The 24,347-nt window shown below is 41.4% G+C and overlaps 1 protein-coding gene across 1 annotated transcript in view; it reads right to left on the bottom strand.

The window, feature by feature from the left end:
• IL19 (interleukin 19) overlaps positions 1–23,647 on the bottom strand; it is a 48,337-nt gene extending 24,690 nt beyond the window's left edge. The window contains exon 1 of the mRNA XM_023187028.1: positions 23,519–23,647. The gene's annotated coding sequence lies outside the window, so the exon portion shown is untranslated. The remainder of the gene's footprint in view (positions 1–23,518) is intronic.
• Positions 23,648–24,347: the final 700 nt, after the last annotated feature.

The raw sequence follows: 24,347 nt of genomic DNA, 5'->3' as shown, positions 1-24,347 counted from the left end.
AGGAGGGAGGGAGGCAGGGAGGGAGGGAGGGAGGGAGAGAAATACCAAACTCTAAACCTAAGTAAGATCTGGAGCAGAGGGACAATTTTCACTTTTCTTTATAAACTTCTAAATGGGCTCTTTATTGTAATGAAAGTGTACAATTTGATAAGCTTTGGCATATCCAGACACCCATAAAACCATCACCTCAATTAAACTGTGAACATACTCAGTAGCCCCAGCAGTTTCTCCTGCTCCATTTTAATCCTTCTCTCCTGCCCTCTCACCCACATCCCCACTCCAACCCTGCTCAGGCAAGCACTAATCTGCTTTCTGAAAGTATAGACTAATTTGGGTTTTCTAGTGTATTATGTGAATAGAATCATACAGTATGTAGTCTTTTTTGTCTGGTTTCAACTAAACATAATTATCTTGAGATTTGTCCATGATGTTGCATGTATGACCAGTTCATTTCTTTCTAATGCTTAGTAATAGCCATTATGTGGCTATGCCACAATTTGTTTGCCCATTCTCCTTCTGATGGACATTTGAGCTATTTCCAGTTTAGAGCTATTGCAAATAAAGCTGCTACAAACATTTCTGGAGAAGGTTTTTTTTAATAGACATATGCTTTCCTTTCTCTTGGGTAGATACCTTGGAGCAAAATTGCTGGATCATATAACAGATGTCTGTCTGACTTTTCTTTTCTTTTCTCTCTCTCTCTTTTTTTTTCTTTTTTTTTTTTTTTGAAATGAAGTTTTTCTCTTATTGCCCAAGCTAGAATGCAATGGCACGATCGCGGCTCACTGCAACCTCTGCCTCCCAGGTTCAAGTGATTCTTTTGCCTTAGCCTCCCGAGTAGCTGGGATTACAGGTATATGCCATCATGTTCAGCTAATGTTTTTGCATTTTTAGTAGAGAAGGGATTTCACCATGTTGGTCAGGCTGGTCTTGCACTCCTGATCTCAGGTGATCCACCCACCTCAGCCTTCCAAAGTGTTGGGATTACAGGCGTGAGTCACTGCACCCAGCCTGTCTGATTTATTGTTATTATTTTTTAAATTCTCAATTAGGATATGAAAGTATTCAGCAATGACCGGGTTCCTCACTATAGGGTGCTGGGCCAAGGAAGTCATGGTCAGGAGTGTAGAGTACCCCTCCACACTGACCCCTCCTTAGTGCTACTTGCATGGCCACTCATGTTTGAGTCCCTTGTAAGAAAGGCAGTCGCTGAAAGGCACTAAGCTGCTGGCACCATAGAAACTCTCCAGTGATGCTTGTCTCTTCACGGTGACATACTAACCTCTTTGAAACACTTCAACAATGCCTTTAGGGGTGAAATTTTGCATCAATATCTAGCTTGGTGGCTTCCCTAGTGAGATATCCATAAGTTCTTTCTCCTTCATGGTATGACTGACACCATGTGGGAGTCCTGGTGTCTGCTGTCTGATTTTTTTAAGAAACTGCCAAACTCTTTTCCAACATGGTTGTAACATTTTACTTTCCCATTGACAATGTTGTAAAAGCCCCTGTTCCTCTTATCCTCACCAACACTCAATGTGATCAATATTCTTAAATTTTAGACATTCTAATACATTTCAATGTTGGTATATCTTGTAGCTTTAATTTGCATTTTTCCCTAATGACTCAGATCATTGAATAACTTTTCATGTGTTTATTTGCCATCTGTATAACTTTTCTGATGAGATGTCCAATCAAATGTCTTGCCCATTTTTAAGACTGAGTTGTTTATTTTCTTATTATGCAATTTAGAGAATATATTTTCTGGATACAAGTCTTTTATCAGGTATACGCTTTGCAAATATTTTCTCCTAATCTGTGGCTTGTATTTTGTTTTATTTTATTTTTTGTTATACTCTATGTTCTAGGGTACATGTGCACAACGTGCAAATTTGTTACATACGTATACATGTGCCATGTTGGTGTGCTGCACCCATTAACTCGTCATTTACATTAGGTACATTTCCTAATGCTATCCCTCCCCCCTCCCCCCACCCCACAACAGGCCCCAATGTGTGATGTTCCCCTTCCTGTGTCCAAGTGATTTCATTGTTCAATTCCCAGCTGTGAGTGAGAACATGTGGTGCTTGGTTTTCTGTTCTTGCGATAGTTTGCTGAGAATGATGGTTTCCAGCTGCATCCATGTCCCTACTAAGGATACGAACTCATCCTTTTTTATGGCTGCATAGTAATCCATAGTGTATATGTGCCACATTTTCTTAATCCAGTCTGTCATTGATGGACATTTGGGTTGGTTCCAAGTCTTTGCAGTTGTGAATAGTGTGTGGTTTGTATTTTAATTCTCTTAACAGTGCCTTTTGAAAAGCAAAAGTTTTAAATTTTGGCCAAGTCCTATTTATCAATTGATTCTTTTATGGATTTTGCTGTTGATGCTATATTTAAGGACTTTTTGCCTAAGCCAAAGTCACAAAGATTTTCTTCCATATTTTCTTCCAAAAGCTTTATAATTTTAGATTGTACATTTAAGTCTATGATTCAATTTTAGCTAATTTTTGTATATGGTGCAAGGTAAAGATCCAAGTTTTCTTTTTCATATAATATCCAATTGTTACAGCCCCATTTGCAGAAAAAGCTGCCCTTTCTCCATTGATTGCCTTCACACCTTTGTTGAAAATCAGTTGTCCATATGTGTATGGGCCTATTTCTGGCCTCTATTCTGTTTCATTGATCCATTTATCTGTCTTTATTTGCCTTGATTACTGCACCTTTGTAGTACATCTTGAAATCAGGAAGTGTTAGGCTCCAACTTTGTTATTCTTTTTAAAAATGGTTTTTAACTATTCTTAGTCCTTTGAATTTCTACATATTTTAGAATGAGCTTGTCAAATTCTACCCACACACAGAAAACTTTGGGATTTGTTTTTTAATCTGTAGATTCAAAAAATAACAGTCAAAATATCAGCAGACTTTTTCTTTTATTCTTTTTGAGGCAGGATCTCACTCTGTTGCCCAGGCTGGGCACCATGGCTCATCCCTGTAATCCCAGCACTTTGGGAAGCTGAGATGGGAGGAACACTTGAACCCAGGAGTTTGAGACCAGCCTGGGCAACATGGTAAAACCCCATCTACAAAAAAAAAAAAAAAAAAAAAAAAAAAAAAAAAAATTAGCCAGGCTTGGTAGGGTACTCCTGTAGTCCCAGCTACTCAGGAAACTAATTTGGGAGGATCACTTGAACCCAGGATGTCTAGGCTGTAGTCACCACTGTACTCTGGACTGGGGAACAGAGTGAGACCCTGTCTCAAAGAAAAAAAATAAAATAAAAAGTCTACTGGGATTTTGACTCATATTTGTTGAATCTATAGATGAACAGAATTGCTATGTTAACTATTTGAGTCTTCTGACTCATGAACAAGGTGCATCTCCCTATTTATTTAGACCTTCCTTAATTTCTCTCAGCAATGTTTTATAGTTTTCACAATACAGGCCTTTTACAGTTTTTGTAAAACCTTATTAGGTATTTCAAATTTTTATGCTATTGTAAATAGTGTTTTTAATTTCAGTTTCTGATTGTCCATTGCTAGTATACACGACTTGATTCTTTTTTTTTCAGATGCAGTCTTGCTCTGTTGCCCAGGCTGGAGTGCAGTGGTACAATCTTGGCTCACTGCAACCTCCACCTCCTGGGTTCAAGTGATCCTCGTGCCTTAGCCTCCCAAGTAGCTGGGACTAAAGGTGTCTGCCACCATGCCTGGCTAATTTTTGTATTTTTAGTAGACATGCTGTTTTACCATGTTGGCCAGGCTGGTCTTGAACTCCTGACCTCAAGTGATCCACTTGCCTCAGCCTGCCAAAGTGCTGGGATTATAGGCATGAGCCACTGTCCCCGGCCTCAAACTTGATTTTTGTATATTTTAAAACAATCATTTTTTATATATTAGTTTTGCATTCTGCAACCTCTCTTGACTCACTTAACAATTTCAGAATTTTTTTAAGATTCCATAGAATTTTCTATATAGACTGAATAAAGATAGCTTTACTTCTTTCTTTCCAATCTGGATGCCTTTTTTGTTTCCTTGCCTTATTGCTGTGGTTAAAATCTCAAGTACAATGTTAAATAGAAGTGGTGAGAGTGAACATCCTTGTATTGTTTGTGATATTAGGAAGAAAGAGAAAGTTTTCAGTCTTTCTCCATTAAGTATTATGCTAGTTATAGACTTTTCATAAATGCCCTTTATCAGATTGAGAAATTTTTTCTAATATAGGCATTTGGTGTTATAAATATTCTCCTAAGTATTGCTTTAGCAGCATTCCACAAATTCTACATATGATATTTTCATTATCATTTGGTTCAAATTACGTTTTTTTTTTTTTTTTTTTTTTTTTGAGATGGAGTTTTACTCTTGTTGACCAGGCTGGAGTGCAATGGCATGATCTTGGCTCACCGCAACCTCTGCCTTCTAGGTTCAAGCAATTCTCCTGCCTCAGCCTCCCAAGTAGCTGGGATTACAGGCATGTGCCACCACACCTGGCTAATTTTGTATTTTTAGTAGAGATGGGGTTTCTCCATGTTGGTCGGACTTGTCTTGAACTCCCAACCTCAGGTGATCCACCCGCCTCAGCCTCCAAAAGTACTGGGATTACAAGCTTGAGCCACCATGCCTGCTGTTTCAAAATACTTTCTAATTTATCTTTTGATTTCTTCTTTGATCCAAGGGTTATTTAGAAGTATGTTATTTAGTTTCCAAATATTTTGGAATTTTCCAAATGTCATTCTGCTATTGATTTCTAATTTAATTCCATTATATTCAGAGAGCCTACTTTGTATGACTTGAATCCTTTTAAATTTACTGAGATTTGTTTTATGGCCCAGAATATGGTCTATCTTGGTAAAGATTCTGTTTGCACTCAAAAAAGATGAACATTCTAATATTGTTAGGTAGAGTGTTCTATATATGTTAATTAGGTCAACTTGGTTGACAGTGTTATTTAGGTCTACTACATCCTTGCTAATTCTGCCTACTTATTCTAAGGATTATTGAGAAAAGGGTATTGAAATCTTCTACCATAATTGGCCGAGTGTGGTGGCTCACGCCTGCAATCCCAGCACTTTTGGAGGCTGAGGCAGGCAGCAGATCACTTGAGGTCAGGAGTTTGAGACCAACCTGACCATGGTTGGTCTCCACTAAATGGTGAAACCCCATCTCTACTAAAAATACTAATATTAGTTGGTAGTGGTGGCACACACCTGTAATCCCAGCTACTCAGGAGGCTGAGGCAGAAGAATTGCTTGAACCCAGAAGGCAGATGTTGCAGTGAGCCAAGATTGCACCACTGTACTCCAGCCTGGGCAACAGAGAAAGACTTTGTCTCAAATTAAAAAAAAAAAAAAAGAAAGAAATCTTCTACCATAATTGTAAAATTTTCTATATCTCCTTGTAGTTCTATGAAGTTTTATCTACTTTAAAGCTCTGTTATTAGGTGCATAAACACTTAAGACTGTTATGTCCTCTTGATAAATTTACCTGTTTATCATTATGAAATGACCTTCTTTATCCCTGGTAATATGCCTCTCTGAAATATGTGTGATATAGATATAGGTAAGATTTATACCTCTAGATAAATAGGTAGACATATATGATAGCCAGCTTTCTTTTGACCATTATTAGTGTTACTGCACAAAAGTGGCTTGCTGCTGGATGTGCTAGAAGCCAATATTATGACATTGAGTTTTTGAGAAAAGAAAAGCTTTATATTGTGAGTTGACTCACAAGAAAAGAGTGTCAAGCTCAAATCTGTCTCGTTGTGCTGGCTTCAAGGCAATATTTTTATCAGGAAAAGTTCAGGGGGTGGATTCTGAGATTAGTAGGTGATTGGTGGAAGAAAAGGGGAGGTCCGGAAAGTCCTTAGGCATGCGCAGTTATCCCCTCATGTTAACTCACAGGTCATATGTGCAAATTCGGAGGAGTTAGTATGAAACATAGGGTGGAAATTTAGGCTGTGATGTCAGCAAGCTCGTTCTGTGCAAACTCCAGTAGACCATTTCGGTTCCAACTGATTCAGTCAGTTTTTTTCTTGATATCACAAGCCGAGGGAGTTTCACCGTTTTAGCAAGTTGCTTCTTATCTGATATCCTGCCAACTCAAGAATTTCTGTTACTGGTTTCTTACTCTTTGGTGCACAGTTTCAGTTTCAATTTTTCAGCAAGTTGTTTCTTTTCTTACCTGCTATCCTATAAACCCAAGAATTTAGTCATTGGTTTCTCTAACTCATTGAGGGACAGTTTCATTAGCATAGTATATCTTTCTCCATTTTCTGCATTCTTTTACTGTTAACCTATTTGTGTTTTTAAAGTATGTTTCTCATATAGTTTGTACCCATGTATTTTTTTTAAAAATTCAATCTGATTATGTCTGCTTTTTAATGGTCATATTTAGGCCATTTGTATTTAATGTGATTATTGATATGGCGAGGTTTGGGGCTATCCTCTGGCTATTTATTTTCTATTTGTACCATCTATTTTTTTAATACATTTGCCCCCTTTTTCTGCCTTCTTTTGATTTCATTAAGTATTTTCATTATTCCATTTTATCTACTTTGTTGACTTATTATATATAACTTTGTTTTATTATGTTAGTGGCTGCTTTAGGGTTCCGTATATACCTTATACTTTTAACTCACCACAGTCTGCCTTCAAATCATACTATATATTTCATGTAAGGTATAAAAGCCTTATGATAGTGTACTTCCATTTCTTCACTCCCAGCTTTTATGCTATTATTTTCATACATTTACCTATACCTATTTTATAAATTCCAAAATATATTATTTTTGAAAGTAATTATATTTTAAAGATTTTTTAAAAATCTTATACACTTACCCATGTAGTACCATATCCAGTGCCCTTTATTTATTTGTGTATATTCAAAATTCCATCTGATATCATTTTCTTTCTGCCTAAAGGACATTAACATTTCTTGTAGGGCAGGTCTGCTTGCAATGCACTTTTTCAACTTTTATATGCCTGAAAAGTCTTTATTTCCTCTTTATTTTTCAGAGATAATTTCACTGGGTATAGAATTTTAGGCCGGCAGGTTTTTTCCTTTCAGTACAGTAATTCCTCACTTAACTTCATTGGTAGGTTCTTGAAAACTGCAACTTGAAACAAAACGACCTACAATAAAAGCATTTTTTTCTCATCAATGTTATAATGCAGCAATGTCAAAGGAAACAACGTTATTCAAGGGCCTGCTGTACATCGTTTTGCTAAAAGTTGCCATTTTCAAGAACCTATCTACAATGTTAAGTGGGGACTTACTGTACTTTAAAGATATTACTTCACTGTCTTCTTATTTGCATTGCTTCCAGTGAGAAATTTGCTATCATTTTCATCTTTCTTACTTTCCCCATGGATGTCTCTCTTATATAGCTGCTTTTAAGAAATGTCTGGTTATAACTTGCTTGGTGTTATTTTCTTACCAAGACTATGTTTCATATAGGATTATGCTACTCCTTTTTTGCTGATGTTAATCTCCAAAACCAAGGTGGATAACCATGGTGGATAACTAAAGCCACCCAAGCCAAAGAGAACTACATACACTTTATTTAGCAGTTAACTTGGCCAGTTAGGAATTCTCAAGAGTAAAATTTTGGCTGCCTGTTCTAATATTTCTTCTGTGGCCATTTTAAAACATGGTCCCAAAATTCTTTGACATTCTTCCCACTAAGACATGACGTCTATATCTCCTGCCCTCCAATCTGAGTTCTGTGACCACTTAACTGATAGAATGTAGCAGAACCAAGTTTTTTTGGTCCAGACATTAAGACTCTGTCAGTTTCTCATTTTCTCTCTCAGGCTGTTTGTTCTTAGAACCCAGCCATAAATGATCACAAACATCCTGGAGATAGACTCACATGGGAAAGAGGTTCATAGCCCACTGAGCTCCCAGAGAGCCAGCCTCAGTCATATGAATGAGATATCTTGAAAGTGGATCTGGCAGTCCTCATTGAGCTGTTTCAGCTAACATTATATGGAACAGAAATGATCTATCTGTATTGAGCCCTGCCCATATTGTATATTTGTGAGCAAAATAAATGATTGTTGTTGTTTTAGGTCTCTAAGGTCTCAGATGATTAGTGACACAGAACTGTCTCCAGTAAGTAACTTCTGCTGTGATCCAGGGTGGTTTCCTCTCTTCTAACTTCTAATCTTCTATTTGACCCAAGGTGTTCCATTCTCTTTTTCTTCTGCATTGACATAGTCCTGTCCTAGTAGTACTCATACTGCTATTCATAGAAAGTAGTTGTGCTTCCACTCTGCATATGTTCAAAGTGAATTGTGTGTGTGTGTGTGTGTGTGTGTGTGTGTGTGTGTGACAGAGTCTCACTCTGTTGCCCAGGTTGGAGTGCAGTGGCATAGTCTCGGCTCACTACAACCTCCACCTCCCAGGTCCAAGTGATTCTCATGCCTCAGCCCCTCAAGTAGCTGGGATTACAGGTGCCTGTCACTATGCCTGGTTAATTTTTTGTGTGTTTTTAGTAGAGATGGGGTTTTGCCATATTGGCTAGGCTGATCTCGAATGCCTGGCCTCATGTGATCTGCCCACCTTAGCCTCCCAAAGTGCTGGGATTACGGGTGTGAACCACTGCGCCAGGCCCAAAGCGCTCTGATTCCCTCCATTATCCTCTGCAGAATGCTGCTTACCTGTTCTATGTGTTAACCATTGTCTCTTGCTGCTCTTCTAACCTACATACTTGGGTTTGCCATATTCTCTGCCTAAGCAATGTTCTATTAATATTTACTGGCTGCAATCTCTGCTCATAATTGCTGTTCAAACTTACACTTAGTATAGGAGTCTTTATTGAAAACTTCCAATTGTGCATTGCTTGACTCACTTAGAGTTCAGTCAGGAGATGGAAACCACAACAGTTATTTAAATATATGTAAATAGGTACAAATATACTAACTAGATAACTGTATCAGTCAGGGATCTCCAGAAAAACAGAACTAGCATTTCTTACTATATACAAACAGATTTATTTCAAGAAATTAACTGATACAACCATGGGGGCTAGTAAGCCTGAAATCTGTAGGGTAGGTTGGCAGGCTGGAAACTCTCAGGGAAGAGCTAATTTGCAATCTTGAGAATTTCTTCTTCCTCCAGGAAACCTCAGTTTTTGCTCTTCAGGTCTTTCACCTGATTGAATGAGGCCCACCCACGCTATTGAGGGCCATCTCCTTTACTTGAAGTCAATTTAGTGTAGCTCTGCAAGATACCTTCACAACAATACCTGATTAGTGCTTAATTAAATAACTAGGTACTACAGCCAAGCCAAACTGATATATAAAACTAACAACCACAGTAACTAAAAAAAGTTAAAAGAGAACTCTAAAATATCATAAAGTTTGCAACTGCTGAGAGCCAAGAGGCAAAGAGAAAAGGTTGAAATTACTAAAAATTAGAAACTTAGTAGAGAAGCCCCAAGGAACTGAAACTCAGATCTGTAAGAGGCATTGCTTGGCCGGTGCTTGTTGTCTGAGTTCACAGGGAGGGATCCAGGGGATTAGGACCCAAATCTCTGCAGAAGGGATACTGACTGGCTATTGCTGGTGTCCCCAAGGAACACATGATGAAGCTGATCCTGCAAGTTAGAAAAACTGAAAACTACATTTAGCTGCTGCTATAAGGAAAAAAAAAATGTTATGATGAAAAAGCTTCTCTGGGGTAACACTCACAGGAACCACAAGCGACAGGAAACCCTCAGGAAGCATATAGAAAGGAGAAAACCCCTTGTTCTGCCTCCAGCTTTGAAGTCTCCATCTAGTGCCCCTATTGGCAGAGCCAACTGGCAATGCAGAAATGTGTTTTTTAGGGTCTGGGCTCTAGGATCACAAAGCAGACTATAGAAGGGTGGGTTTAGAACTGAGAGGCAATAACTGATACAGTTCCCCTTTGGCTATTTAGCATCCATTACACCGCTCCACAAAAATTTGAACTTTGATACAACCACAAACAATTCATTTCCTCCCAACAAAATGCAACTATTCAGCATATAAAACAGACGAGTATCACCTTCTCCCCAAATTCAGGATTATAAAGTCTCAAATCATTGTATCCATCTCTGAGAAATGTTAATTCTCAAATTCAGTCACGGTCCCATCTGAATACGTTTTCTAAAAACCAAATTGCAAAGTTAACTTCCAACAAGACCTGTATGAAATGATATGAATAAGAAGAAAAAATAAAACAATTAATATATACAAATACACACACACAGTAAACAAGTAACTAGTCATGAGGCCATAATTGATATTTATAACTTCTTTCTTCCACTGCCTATTTTATGTTTCCTTTGCTTTCATCCAGCACCTCACATGGTTGGGGTTTTTTATGTGGTGGGGTAATCCATCTGGCCTGAAGGGTCTGAATCATCAGTGGTTATGCCTTTAAAAGCCAGGGGCTGAGGAAGTTGTCATCTTCCGTTAACTTTTACTATTGGACATGAAAATCCTAACAGGCACCCCAGAAAATCCCCCTGGTTTCCAGATATAGTCCTCTCTGGGCCCATGGAGTGGCAGCAATCCAATTTCACTTTGGTAATCAGTCGCCCTAGTCATACAGTAACCTTCTTCTTAGCCTGTTGATTTGGCACCATGAGGAGCCCCAAATGGCCAAATGGTAGTCTCATCTTCCAAACCAATGGGACATTGATGTATTTCCTGGTAGAGACATTTGTTCCTTAGGAATCAAGACTCCAAACCAACAGAGTTCAAAGGCACAGGGATGAAAAGCAAAAATTCCGTGAGTAGGCTATGAGATGCGCAAGTGTGAAGAGCTAGTCCCCCTTCCACCCCTGATTCCCAGATCTGTGTAGTCTGGCTATGGGAAATATGGAACCATATAGTTATCTGTGATTCCAAGTATAATCTACATCATTTGATGTAGAACCCCATCCTTTCAGACTGTAATCTCCCAACTGGTACCATAACTGAATCTTCAGTAGACCATCAAATCTTTCTATTATGCCATCTGCTTCTGGGGATTAGGATATGTGGTTGTACCAGTTAATTCCATGAGCATAAACCCATTGCTGAAGTTCTTTTGAAATTACTTTCTTGATCAGAAGAAATGTTGTATGCAGTACACCATATTTTGTAGTCACAGCTACCAGAAGATTTTTGGACAGGATAACAAATCTGTACTGAGAATTCATATGTCCTGCAGTAAAGAAACATTTTTGCTTCCCTCCATGATGGAAGGGTTGCACTGTAATCAACCTGCCCCTGGGGGCTGGCTGGGTCTTTTAGGGAGTTGTACCGTAACAGAGGCTTAGTTTAGTTGGCAAGCTAGGCATTCAGCAGTGTTGGTATTCAGAAAAGCCTTGACTAGGGTAAATCCATGTTGTTGAATCCATGCATAGTCCCCATCCCTGACATTATGGCCACTTGATGCTCAGGGCCATTGAACAAGCATGAGAATAGCTAGAGAAAGATACTAACTGAAATCCACAGGATGCATCATTTGTCCACCTTCAGTCAAGAGATTCTAAGTCTGGGACTGGCCTAGGTCTGGAAATAGAATGAAAGGCAGCTCGAGTTTTTGGTTGCCAGTTTTTGGTTTTGTCGCCCAGGCTGGAGTGCAGTGGCATGATCTCGGCTCACTGCAAGCTCTGCCTCCCAAGTTCTCGCTATTCTCCTGCCTCAGCCTCCTGAGTAGCTGGGGCTACAGGTGTCCGCCACCATGCCCAGGTAATTTTTTTGTATTTTTACTAGAGGTGGGGTCACCAAACTTTTTATATAGCTCAGATGACATTTTAGTAAACTGGCCATCTTTTTCATTCCTAGATGCACCATGATCAATTCGCCTCACTAAAAATCTCTAGGTTTCAAAACAGTTTGATTATCATTATGCCCTTTCTGCTTTTTATGGTATTTGTCTTAGTCTATTTTGCATTGCTATACAGGAACACCTGAGGCTGGATACTTTATAAAGAAAAGAGGTTTATTTTGGCTTGCAGTTCTGCACACTGTGCAAGAAGCATTGCACTGGCATCTGCTTCTGCTGAGGGCTGCAGGAAGCATCCAATCTGGTGGAAAGCAAAGGGGGCATGTTACATGGTGAGATAGGAAACAAGAGAGATGCCATGCTCTTTTAGACAACTAGCTTGTGTGTGAACAAATAGAGTGAGAACTCACTCATTACTCTGAGGAGAGCACCAAGCCATTCATGAAGGCTCTGTCCCCATGAGTCAAACACTTCCCACTAGGCCCCACCTCCATCTCCAGCATTGGGGATCACATTTCAGCATGAGATTTGGAGGGGACAGACATCCAAACTATGTCAGTATTTGCAGTCCCCTTGTCTCTAATGGTTAAATTATAGCATTTGGCCTCTGCTGTATGGGAATCTCATCATTTCTATTAAAATCAGATCCAACTCAGTAGAGGTGTCTCACCATCATTCCTGGCTTATAGAAGACAGCCACCACAGAGTTTTTCAGAGATGCAAGTGCTACCTTCGTCAATATGTTTCTCAATGTCTTTGTGAAGGGATTGTCCTCTAGGCATTCTGGGGGATGGATTTAAGTGTGGTAAATGTAGAGATTTCACGTGATAAAGTCACTCCATCATTCCTTCCTCCTTGAATCTTGGATGCCTTCCTCTACATTGTGTCAGGGAAGTTCTGGCATTCCAGGCTTATTGAACATTGAGTCCAAGGTTTAGTCAGCCAACCAAGAAATTTTAGAGCCACTTTCAGTTGCAAGAGCTAGCACACTAAACCCAGAATGTCTCATAAATATACCCAATAAATTCAATCCAATCCAGTGCTATATTCTATCTTCCTTGGTCTAACACCCTTAGAATCTATTCTCACACATATTTCCCAAGATTCTGCCAGTATTGCACTTCTTTTAGTGTATAAACTATTCTGAGTCAGACTTTGTCCATGCCCTCCAACCCCCAAAGAAAGGTGAGATCCGACCCTAATGGTGAGACTAGTGGCAATAAAGAGAGGTTGGGATGGGTCTTGAGAGGAAGGAGAATTTATTCCCTTAAAGGAAATTGCCCCAAGCGAAGTTGTCATAAGGTTTTTCGCAAACTTGGATGAGATGGTTGATTCTATACCTGGTGGTGATTGCTCAGCTGCAACATGCAATCCACTGATGAGTCTGGGGAAGTTCCTGTCAAACTCATTATAAATGAAGGACAGTATCTTGCAAGTCATCTAATGGAAATTTGTCCTTATCATTATCCTGGGCCCAACTCCACCTCCCAGCTACTATATTTCTTGTTTGAAGCAGGTCTCATTTAATGCACTGAGGCTGCTATGGTGCCATCTAGTGCCAATTGAACAACCCACCTTATAGTTTACATGCTACTTACAGTCGATCAAGAGGACAAATTCACCTTTTCTGGTGATTTTCCTAAAACTAGATAGATGCCCAGAGATTGGTATGGTACTTTTACAGTCTACAGTGGTGCAGTATAAAATCATCTTTTAAAGTCCCTACCAGAGCTGTGGGCTGGGCAGAGAAATATTCTACCTAGTTGGCCAACAGAGTCTTCCTTTGAGGCTGAGCTAAAGTGAAGACCTGCAGGAAAAGCCAGTGTAGGTCAGGCCCACAGACAGCATCTTCTGAAGCTCATGCCCACCCACCCCACACCAAGTAAAACTAACAGTACAGACTACAAAGCCTATCACATATGGAGATCTCACATAGGGATGTGGAAATCATGCACTATTATCCCTTCCTTTCAGATGAGAGCAGTCTTAAGATAATGAACCAGCTTGGATTTACACAGATAGTAAATAGCAGAGACAAGTATTCCAGCCCAGGTCTGCTGCCTAGGAATGCTTTATCTACCACTCTTCACTGCTCCTAGGTGCTCCTGTCTGCAGGTAGCAATGCCCATAGGGGCTGCTTTGAGGGACAACATGATCAACATACACAAAGACTGTTTGCCAAGAATAGAGAGCAGCTTTGTTCTCTCCCCCTAAACAAGACCTGCTTCTGAGTTCATGGGGAGTAGTACAAGTTTGTTTCCAGAACCTCTGCCTTCCTTCTCTGTCATACAGAATCCTCAGGCACCCTCTTCACTCATGATGCCCCACCCAGGCTGTCCTTTCCTGGCCAGCATCTCTAGCTCCTGCAGCCTCTTCACTACATCTGTCTCTCACCTTCTTTGTTGCACCACAAGGGGTCCTTATTGTCCACAGACCAAATGGGCTGGGAGCCTTTTCTCAGGACTCCTGCTAAGACTTGTGTCAACTGTAGGCACACATACATAACAACAAGCCCCTCCAAGGTAGATGCTTTGTCCTCATGGCAACACTTTCTACATTACTCTCTGTGAATTTAACCTACCGCGAGTTCTCTTGTACCTGGAAGTCTTAGGTGCTCCTCACCCTCCCACCTCACTCCATTTACTCTGTCTCAGTGCCAGATCTCTGCTTACCTAATCTTTTCCTATCTCACCCCACCATGTGTGCACATGTACGCGTGTGCACACACACACACACACAAAATTCCCTTCATACCTCTCCCTAATTTTCTGAATTCTATCCTTCCTTCAAGGCCGCAGTCACTCTACATGCACAGTTAATTTTACTCTCAGAGCTTCACATCACGTCAGTCAGTATCTTTTGTTTGGTATAGTTTTTTTTTTTTTTTTTTTTTTTTTTTGCTGTTGTTTGTTTGTTTTTGTTTAGATGGAGTTTCACTCTGTTTCTCAGGCTGGAATGCAATAGTGCAATCTTAGCTTACCACAACCTCTGCCTTCAGGGTTCAAGTGATTTTCGTGCCTCAGCCACCAGAGTAGCTGAGATTACAGACATGTGTCACCACACCTGGCTAATTTTTGTATTTTTAGTAGAGACAGGGTTTCACCATGTTGGCCAGGCTGGTCTCGAACTCCTGGCCTCAAGTGATCTGCTTGCCTCAGCCTCCCAAAGTGCTGGGATTACAGGCATGAGCCACCACACCTGGCCTATATCAATTTTTAAGGCACCAAATTAGGAACCAAAAGCACTATATACTGAATGTGTTTATTTACTCTTTTAAATATGTTTTCTGCTCCATTTTTTAACACCATAGTTCATCTCTTTAATAGAAAAAAATGTTTACCATCACCTTAGAAATTATAGTTAAATCAATTCCCACAACGTATTTCTATATATTTGTTTCTATATATAGTTACCCCATTTCAATGTTTCTTCTTGCCTTACTCCTACAAATATAAATTGCACACCATTTCTGTGTCATGCACTGTGCTAAGACCTGGGAATTCAGTGGCAAATAAATTAAACATGGCCCCTGCTTTTTTGGGGTTCATACTCTAAGAGAAGACAAATGTAACACAAGTAAACACATAAATATATAGCTACATTTTGTGATTAGTGGTCTGAGATAAAGATGCCAAAAAAAAAAAATTAAAGGAAGCTTATTTGCAGATTGTGACGCCAGAAAACATCTGAAGAGGTGATAAAAGTAAGCTGAGATGTAATGAGAAAGAAGGAGCCAGGAAAAGAAAGGGTTGGGGGAAGAGAGTTCCAGGTCTAGGGAACAGCATGAGTGAAGGCCCTGAGAGAAGAAGGAGCTTAGCATGTGCACAGCAAGAACTGATCAGTGGCTATGTGACTATAGCATGGTGAGTGGAGGATAGTGTGGCTGGGCTGGGAATAACTGCAGAGGTAGAATCAGGCAAGGTCTTGAAAGTCATAGCAAGGAGCTTGAATTGACTCTGCATGCCGTAGGATATGGTTTGGCTGTATCTCTACCCAAACTTAATCTTGAATTGTAGTTCCCATAATCCCCATATGTCATGGGAGGTACCTGGTGGGAGGTAATTGAATCATGGGAGCCATTACCCCCATGCTGCTGTTCTAGTAATAGTGGGTGAGTTCTCATGAGATCTGCTGGTTTTATAAAGGGCTTTTCCCTCTTTGCTCAGCACTTCTTCCTGCTGCCATATGAAGAAGGACGTGTTTGCTTCCACTTCTGCCGTGATTGTAAGTTTCCTGAGGCCTTCCCAGCCCTGCAGGACAGTGAGTCAATTAAACCTCTTTCCTTTATAAATTACCCAGTCTTGGGTATGTTTTTATAACAGTGGGAGAACAAACTAATACCCATAAGAAACTGTAAATTTATTTTAAGCAAGAAAGTGATATGATCTGGTTTACTAGACTATTGGTGACATGTAGAGAATGACTTAGAAGGGCTAAGAGTGGAAAAGACAGGCAAGTTAATAAGCTGTGGCAGTAGTCCAGATAAAATATGATATTGACTTGGACTAACAGCATACCAGGTTGATAGTGGAAAGGGGACCAATTTGTAGTGTATTTCAGAGGTAGAATGATAGGACTGGGTGATAATTTGTACCAACTCTAATTTATCCTTATTGTGATACATTTTTTACTAGTTTGCTCAGGGAGAGTCCTGGGAACTGTATTTTCCGAGTGCATATGTTGTGCATGTTATGAGTGACAATTTACGTAAGCACACCCCATTTTCCTCTGGCGATCTCTCCCTTATTTGTAGTCCATATGACAAAGCTGACCCATCCTCTCATCCCAGGAGTGGGTATGTGCTGCCATTGAGATTAAGGCAACAACCCTTCTCAATTGCATAGATTGATTCAAGGGTGAGTACATGACCCAAGCCAAGCCAATCAAAATCAATGAGGATTAACCCAAGGTTAATGGCACATGTATTAGGACTCTCTTTTCCACTGGGATTGGTAAGCTGGGAGAATGTAAGTCTGGAGATACTGAATGTCACCCTACAGGAACAACCCTCCCAAGAATGACGGCAACCTAGAGAAAAGCAAGAGCAGCAGGGATGGATTCCTAGTGAACCCTTGGACTTTGTTAAGTGAACCAGCAAAATTTCTTTTTCGTTTAAGCCAGTTTGAACTGACCCTGACACAACCCAGACTACTGGTGAATACAGTAAGCACATTCAGTTTTTAAAATAAGATTTTACTTAAAGCCATTATATTTTCTACATATGGCTTCTGCTCCAAAAGAGTCTGTTCATTATTTTTAGGAACTCCTGTTATGTGTAGGTTAGCTCTTTGATATCTGTATTTCATGTTTACTCTATTCTTTCATTTTCATTTCTTTATCTTTTACTTTTGTGTTCTAGGAAATTTATCTTCAGTTTGCCTTTTACTCATCATTTCAGTTTTCTGCAGTGTCCATTTGTAAGCTATGGCTTGCATTTTGGAGTTTAATTCAATAACTGTATTTTCCAGCCTGACAAAATATTTCTTCCATTTGGATTGTTTCCTTTTTATAAAGGCTTGCTCTAGTCACACACACGTAAATTGTTTTAGCATCTAGCACATGGCATTCTTTGATAAACAGAAAAAAGTAAATGAGGTTATTATTCATTTTTCAGGTCAATGATTTTCCTGATTCTATCACTTAACTCCCCTTAGCCTGCTTTGTCTTTATAGCCTCTACCACCTGGTATATATTTGTATCAAGACCTAGAGCAGTGGCTGCACAAGTTGGCACTAAAATCTAGTGGTACAGATGTGTTTTCACTCTTAATTTGCTCAAAGTCCCATTGAGAAGGTAAAACTAGCACAAAAAAGTAAATAACCATCCCAGGCAGCTGAGAACTATCAGAAATACATACATGATTAATAGCCAAATAAATTGTGTCGATACAGGTGTGTACTCTAGAATCAGAGCCAGGGATGCAGACAGCAGGAGATCATTTCATGCTTGAATGATCAGAACAGTGTCCACAGAGGATCCAAGGACTGACGGGAACTTCGAAGAAGGGTATGATTTAGAAAGGAAGGAGTCTGGTGGATTCTTCTAAAGAGCATTTCTCTGGGATTCAGATAATTTCACCCATGCAGTTAGCACTCATTCTATCCCTGAAAGATACAGCTACTCTTCCTATAAGGTAAGAGAATTTCAGGCTCAAACAGAGAATTTTAGATTGAAAAATCCAAGCCCACTTTCTATTCCTCCAACCGCAAATAAAGGTGTGGAAAGCAGTTGAGGAAACAGATTGAGGTGAGTTTCATTGAAACCTTGCTCTCTTGCATCTCTGTTTGATCCCTGGGTCATTCTCTCAGGCATCTCTGGTTGGAAACACTTTCAAACCCCAAATCTCATCCTTATTGGGTTTGCATTGTGCTTAGAAAGATGTTGACACCAATAAAAGCTTGTTGCTTAAAGACACAGCCTTTGACTCACACAATGCACACTTTATACACCCTAATTGCTTCCATCTCTAGTAACTTTCAGCTTCTCATTACCTAAATTATTTCATTGCACTCAACCTGGGGGTTATCATCATATAGGGAATCAAAGGAGGTGCCAGAAACAGATAAAAATCAAGAAAACCACCATTTGAAAAGGTTATCATCGGCATCAGGGAATGTCCGTGTTGGAAAGGATCTCCAGGTTCATTAGCCCCCGCTCCCAGCACAGGAACCCTCTTTGTTATGACTCGGACAGATGTTATCCAATTTTGCTTCACAACTTTCAAGGCCTGGGTGCCACATTCTGCAGCTGTTATATGCAGACTTGACAGGCAGGTGAATGTGGCAAGCAACCCATATTTAAATATAGTTGAAGCCCTCCTGGAATTTACACAGCTACATCTTTCCCTGTACTGCCCTGCAAGAAACATGAGAGAGGAAGCTCTTCTGAGCCTCATACCATGTTATACAGAGCAAGAAAGAGAAGGGAAGAGACAGGGCGAAGAGAGAAAGGATGACTTAATATTGTAGTGTTCAAGCTGGAATAATTTTCCCTCCCACCTTACTGGAGTGCTTTCCAAGTGCTATTTCCTGGAGCAATGCCAGATTAGTTATTCCAGAATTCCTGGGGACTTTGCACAGAGTCCCAGACCCCATCCCTGAGAGATGAATTTGCTACATCTGGGATGAGGCCTGGGCATCTCTATTTGTTAAAGCTTCCGATTATTTTGAAGCGCAGTCAGGTTGAAAGTCACTTTATATTAGAGGGCTCTGGACTAGGTCACCCCATTCCTGGTGGTTGAAAAACCTCATGCAAGCAGATCACTCCTATGTCCTCTGGCAGTTTTCTGTAAGCATGTTTTTATGTTGCTGAAGGCAGCCCCATCAGCCCCTGGGGGAATAATCCTTTCCTGTTCTCTCCAGCCATGCCCTACAGGATCACCTGAGGCCTGTGTCTGGGCCTCTTTACTGCAGCACAGCATCCAGCTTGTACTCTTTGTTGTGGGCTGGCCAAGATGCTGACAGGAACAAAAATGACTTGTTTTTGAGAGTAAAGATACAAGCTTTGACTGAGATGACGCACACATGTTCATGGAGGGAGACTCTCACATCCGACCTACCTTCTTCCGTCCACAGAGAGTCACGTTGCTACTCTAACCACATCACTAATTCCGAAAGATGGGGACTCCTACACAGGGCCTGAGGTCAATGCCTCTGATTAGGGCAAGGAACTGGAAGGCGTCCAACCCCAACTTCCTGGCACTCCAAGTTCTCTCAGCAGCAATAGAGAAAGCCCATGGATGTAATTGCATTACCGAAGGCAAGGCCCTCAATGTGTAGACTCTCTGGGGTGCTGGTTTTAAAAAGGCAAACTCTCAAGCCCCACAAAAAGACGTTTTGAAGATCAGAGTGAGGACAGGAAATCCACCTTTTGAGCAAGCAGGGATTTCTGAGTAAGGCTAGTATTTGAACTTTACCCATTTGGGACTGAACCTCAAAGGAAAAAAGGGATCTGGAAAAGGAAATGACGTCCCCTCTGCCCTTCCAGGGCCACTGGTGCATCTGTTCTTGAGATATTGGCCAGGCCCCTTATTTTTCTGACATTCCCCTTGCTTTCCTGTCACCTCATCTTCCTTAACAGGCCTTCTTATCTGCCAGAAGATTGGTCTTTCTTTAAGGCTAGCAGTTAGCCTTGCTTGGGGATCCAATTCTATACATGTGGGCATAGAGGACAGAGCAAGAAGACAGGGCAAGTGGGCAGAACTGTACAGGGAAGGGAGGGACAGTGTTGGAAGTGAAGCCCAGACTTGGAACTTGCCTATGGCAAAAAAAAAAAAAAAAAAAAAAAAAAGGAAAATTTATACCTCCAATATGTCACCAGGGATTGAAATTAAGTTATGACTCACGACTTACCCATGAAGCTCTTTCCCGATTCGTCTGGGTTGTGTCATCAAACGACCTGAATGTAAGTCATGGCTCCATCGCTTATTGGCTGTGTGATCTTGGGAAAATTATTGAACTCTCTGACATTTAGTTTCCTTATCTGTAAAATAAGGGTAATCGCTTGATAAAGGTGCTGTTCGTTTTGATGAGGTGATACACAAAAATGCTTAGTCCAGGTTTTGGCACATGGAAGGCAGGAAAAAAAAAAACCACCCTAGATATTATGAATAATATAATTCTGTCATGTACACCTTTCCACACTTAACCTCCTCTCACAACCTACTCACTTACTCTAGGCACCAGGCAACCTGAATTACTAAGTGTTCTCTAGGGCCCCAATAAGCCATGGACTTTAGAGTCTAATGGAATGGTCTAATCCCATCTCCATCACCAACTCATGAGCTGTGTGACCTTCCTGGGCCTCTGTTCCCTTCTCTATGGATCAATGCCAATACATCAAGTTTCTGCAAAGGCCTGGTACATTCACTGATGCGCACAAGGAGCCCAGGACAGTGCTCAGAGCACCCTGTGCTGCAGCCTCCCTTCCCCTCCTTCCTTGCAGGCTCCCATGTTTGTCTGTGCCTTTCCACAGCAGTGCCTTTGTTCAAACTGTTTCTTCCACCAGGAATGTCCCTTCCCTTTTTCTGCTCATTGGAGTTCTTCCCAAAGCTGCCTTCATCCTACCTCAACCCCAGCAGTCAAGATACCCAGATAATCACGCTTCATTGACAAATAGAGTATGTACTGAGAGTCTGTGATGTGTCAGGCACTGTTGCTCATGACCAGGGATACAGAGATGATTAAGATCTAGTCCCCAAGAAATTCAGTCTACTTAACATAAGAACATAAGAAGAATATGAACATAAGAACAAATAACTGCCCTCCAAGGAAGTGGGGGTAATAATAGAAGTGAATCAAAAGTGCAGGGACAGCACAGAAGAGGGAGCTCTTGGGTCTGACTCAGGTGGGATGGAGAAGCCTTTACAGAGACACAGACTTTTGACTGGAAGGGTGAGTGATGTTGGACAGGCAGAGAAGGGGGAGTAGTAGTTTGTCTAAGACTGACCCAGAGCGATAGAGGTCTGAGATAGACAGGTGGGCCAACAGTGCTGGAGGCTGACCAGGAATTGGGAGGGCACAGAGACAGAGCTGTAAAGAGAAGAGGACCAGGTGCCAATGACCTTGAGCCTGGCCAGGGAAAGGTCCAGGAAGTTGCCTCCATTCCACCCCTGCCTAGGCACATGGGGACAGTGGAGAGCAGATCTGTCATCTGTGAGGAACATTCCAGAGCAGGAGCAGTCCATGGAAATCCTTCATCTCTAGTCCCCCTCATATGATTGGCTAGAAGGCCATGGGCTACAGGCTTGTAATTCAAAAGACACAGGGGTGTGGAGGCAGACTTCTGTTGCTTTTTTTTTTTTTTTCCTACAAATGGACGACTTTCTTTGATTTCTTAAATTCAATTGCAAAATTTAGAAAAATCCCACTCCACTAAGGCGAGAGTGAAAGTTAGAATATCCAGTGCTTTCTGAGGAAGGTTGCAATATGAGAGTGACAAATTTCACCAGAATCTCACCATCCAGCCATCTCCCTCCATGAGCCAGAGGTCAATGACCTCAGGCAGGAGTAAAGTCTCATCCTAAGGCCTTTTGGAATATGTTTCTGGCCAGAGGTAGCTGGTCTCCAGGCTGTGCCTGGTCCTCATGCCCAGCCAACGTCATTGCCTTCCAGACCCCAGGGCAACTGGCAGTGTCTACTTACCCACTGCCTCCCGGACTTAGCACACAAGGCCAGGAAGGGCCGGGGCCAATTTCCCCATTCTTTTCCCCATATTTTTTGTGTGCCAGATATACTAAATGTCTCACCTTCCTCCAGACACAGCAGCTCTTTCACAATGCCTAAAATCTTTTTCCAGATAAATGACTTGATCTGGAAGGGCTTGATCACCATCATTCCTATCTCCTTTCCCCATCCCGGTTCCCTAAACACACACACACTCACATACTCAGCTCCCACTCTCCCTGGCAAACTCTCATTCACCCTTCAAGTCCAGTCACGTGTCACTGTTCTCAGCAAAATCTCCCTTGACCACACCCTCCTCCTCTGGGTGGTAAATCACTCTCTCTTTGGGGTCTTACAGCACTTCTTCGCCAACCCTTAACTAATAATACTGTCATGTTCTTCACCAATATACTGGAAGGTCAATGGGATATGGACTTTGTCTTGTTCAGCGTTGTGTCCTCGGCAGTCTGGTATGTAGAAGGCACTCAATAAAAATTGGTTGAATTAATTGCATTTAATCAAGCCAGGACAATTTTCAGTGAAATGAAACACTTGCCCAAGTTGCTTAAGGTCCTGAAAATTGATTTATCTGAAGAGTATCAATGACTTTGGATAATTATTGAATATATCCTTTTTGTACAAGCTGCGAAGTATATGAAGATAAACAAACTTGCTTATAGATAGGTGGGAGGGGGATGAGATGTTTATAAAAATAATAGTAACACAAAATAGAAAGCAATACATGCCAAGAAGAGAAAGTGCTGTGGGGATTCAGGAGAGAGGGCACTTCTTCCATAGGACTGATCAGGAGTCTTCAAGTCTTTAACTTGGGACACCATTGATGATGTTTTCCACCCTGAACTTGGTCCACTGGCAGCCATGTGACCCTGGTCTCCTGGCTATAGCTGATTAGAAAGTGGACAACTGACCTAAGCTGAGCTGTTGGTCTCTGTCTCCCAGTGATTTGGTCTTGGGACTTTAGAGCACTAGTCAGTCCTGGCTGGTCCCTTGAATTAAAGACTGGTGGCCTCTAGAGCTGTGTAGTTGCAATCCTCTGCAAACTGCTAAGAGATGCAGAGAAAGCTTCCAAGGAAAGCAGAAAGGTGTGACCATGTGGACTCAGAGAGCGAGAAGCTGAGTCCTGGCTTTCTGATGACTTCTACTCCTGGTTCCAATCCCTCAGTGTCCTGCAGCAGCTTCCATCCCACAGATATTCCAAGACACCCCAGGCTCTTTACAGCAAATTCCCCCTTTTTACTACAGCTAGCTGGACTGTACCATTGCAGTTAGCAACCTTGGTGAAGACTTGTTTGTGTGAAGAAATGGGCCATGACCAGTATGGGAGCTGATAGGGAAGGGGTATGCAGATATGGTTTATTTGTCTTCCTTTCCACCCTACACTCCCTCACTCACCCTGAGCATCTCCAGTCTGGTGACCCCTCTGTCTACCCTAAATCTGGCCAGCAGTCTGTCAAAAAGGAACCTTATGACAGACAAAGGTGTCATAGGTGTCTGGAAGTCCAGTCTTCCAGACTCTTAAAATAAATTGGATATCTCTAGTCCCAGAGAATGGCTCCACATCCACGGTGCCTATAGCAGAAGTTACTCACCCCATGGAACAGAGCCCCAAAGCACTGGCACACACACGGATATATGTGTATACACATGTGAGAGGTAAGGAACATGCAGATCTGTGTGGAAACGCTCCCTTAGTGCACATTCTTGGACTCCTGTCAGTGTGTACAAGCACTGCTCGATGGAGAAAATCATAGAGAGTCATCATTACAAAAAGGTGCACTCAGCTCCCTCCTTCTGGTGGCTTTGAGGTCGGCAAAAGTGCACACACGGCAACCTCTTTACAAAAATTCAACCCAGCTACTCTGAACCGAATCACACCCTCAATCAAGGCTTGTACTGTGTGGGAGAGCTCCAGGAGGACAGTGGTGTTTCTCAGGGCATTGTGGGACTCTGACATTTGGTAAATCGGATCGGGGAAGAGGGTGGCCAGATTTTATGAGGCCCAGAGGCATACATAAGGGGAGGCAGAACTGTCTTTTAAGAAAAAAAAATGTATATATAATTACTTTGGCTGTGGAAAGGACCAATGCAAGTAAGAGACCCTGAAGCTTTTATTGGTGTCACAGGAAATCGACTTGGGGGTGGGAAGGTGGGAGCTTAAAATTAAACCCCGATTTCCTTTGCTCTGTGCTTGTCATTTCTATACAAATTGAAGCCTGCAAGGACTGCAGTCCCACAACAGCACCACTTCCCTTGCAGAGGGGATGCCTAGGCTGGAGTGTGGGCTTGCACACGACCCCTGCAGGCTAGCGAGTTCAAGATCGGATGGAACAGTGAGCCAGGTGAAGAATGTGAACTAGGCAGCTTGGAGAGAGAGAAATGAACCACTCCTCTGACACGGCAATTCCCAAACTTGATCTT

This window comes from Piliocolobus tephrosceles, chromosome 1 (assembly GCF_002776525.5).
Source record: "Piliocolobus tephrosceles isolate RC106 chromosome 1, ASM277652v3, whole genome shotgun sequence".
Classification (NCBI taxonomy): domain Eukaryota; kingdom Metazoa; phylum Chordata; class Mammalia; order Primates; family Cercopithecidae; genus Piliocolobus; species Piliocolobus tephrosceles.
Note: the sequence above shows the minus strand (reverse complement) of the source record. Positions and strands in the feature narration are given on the sequence as shown.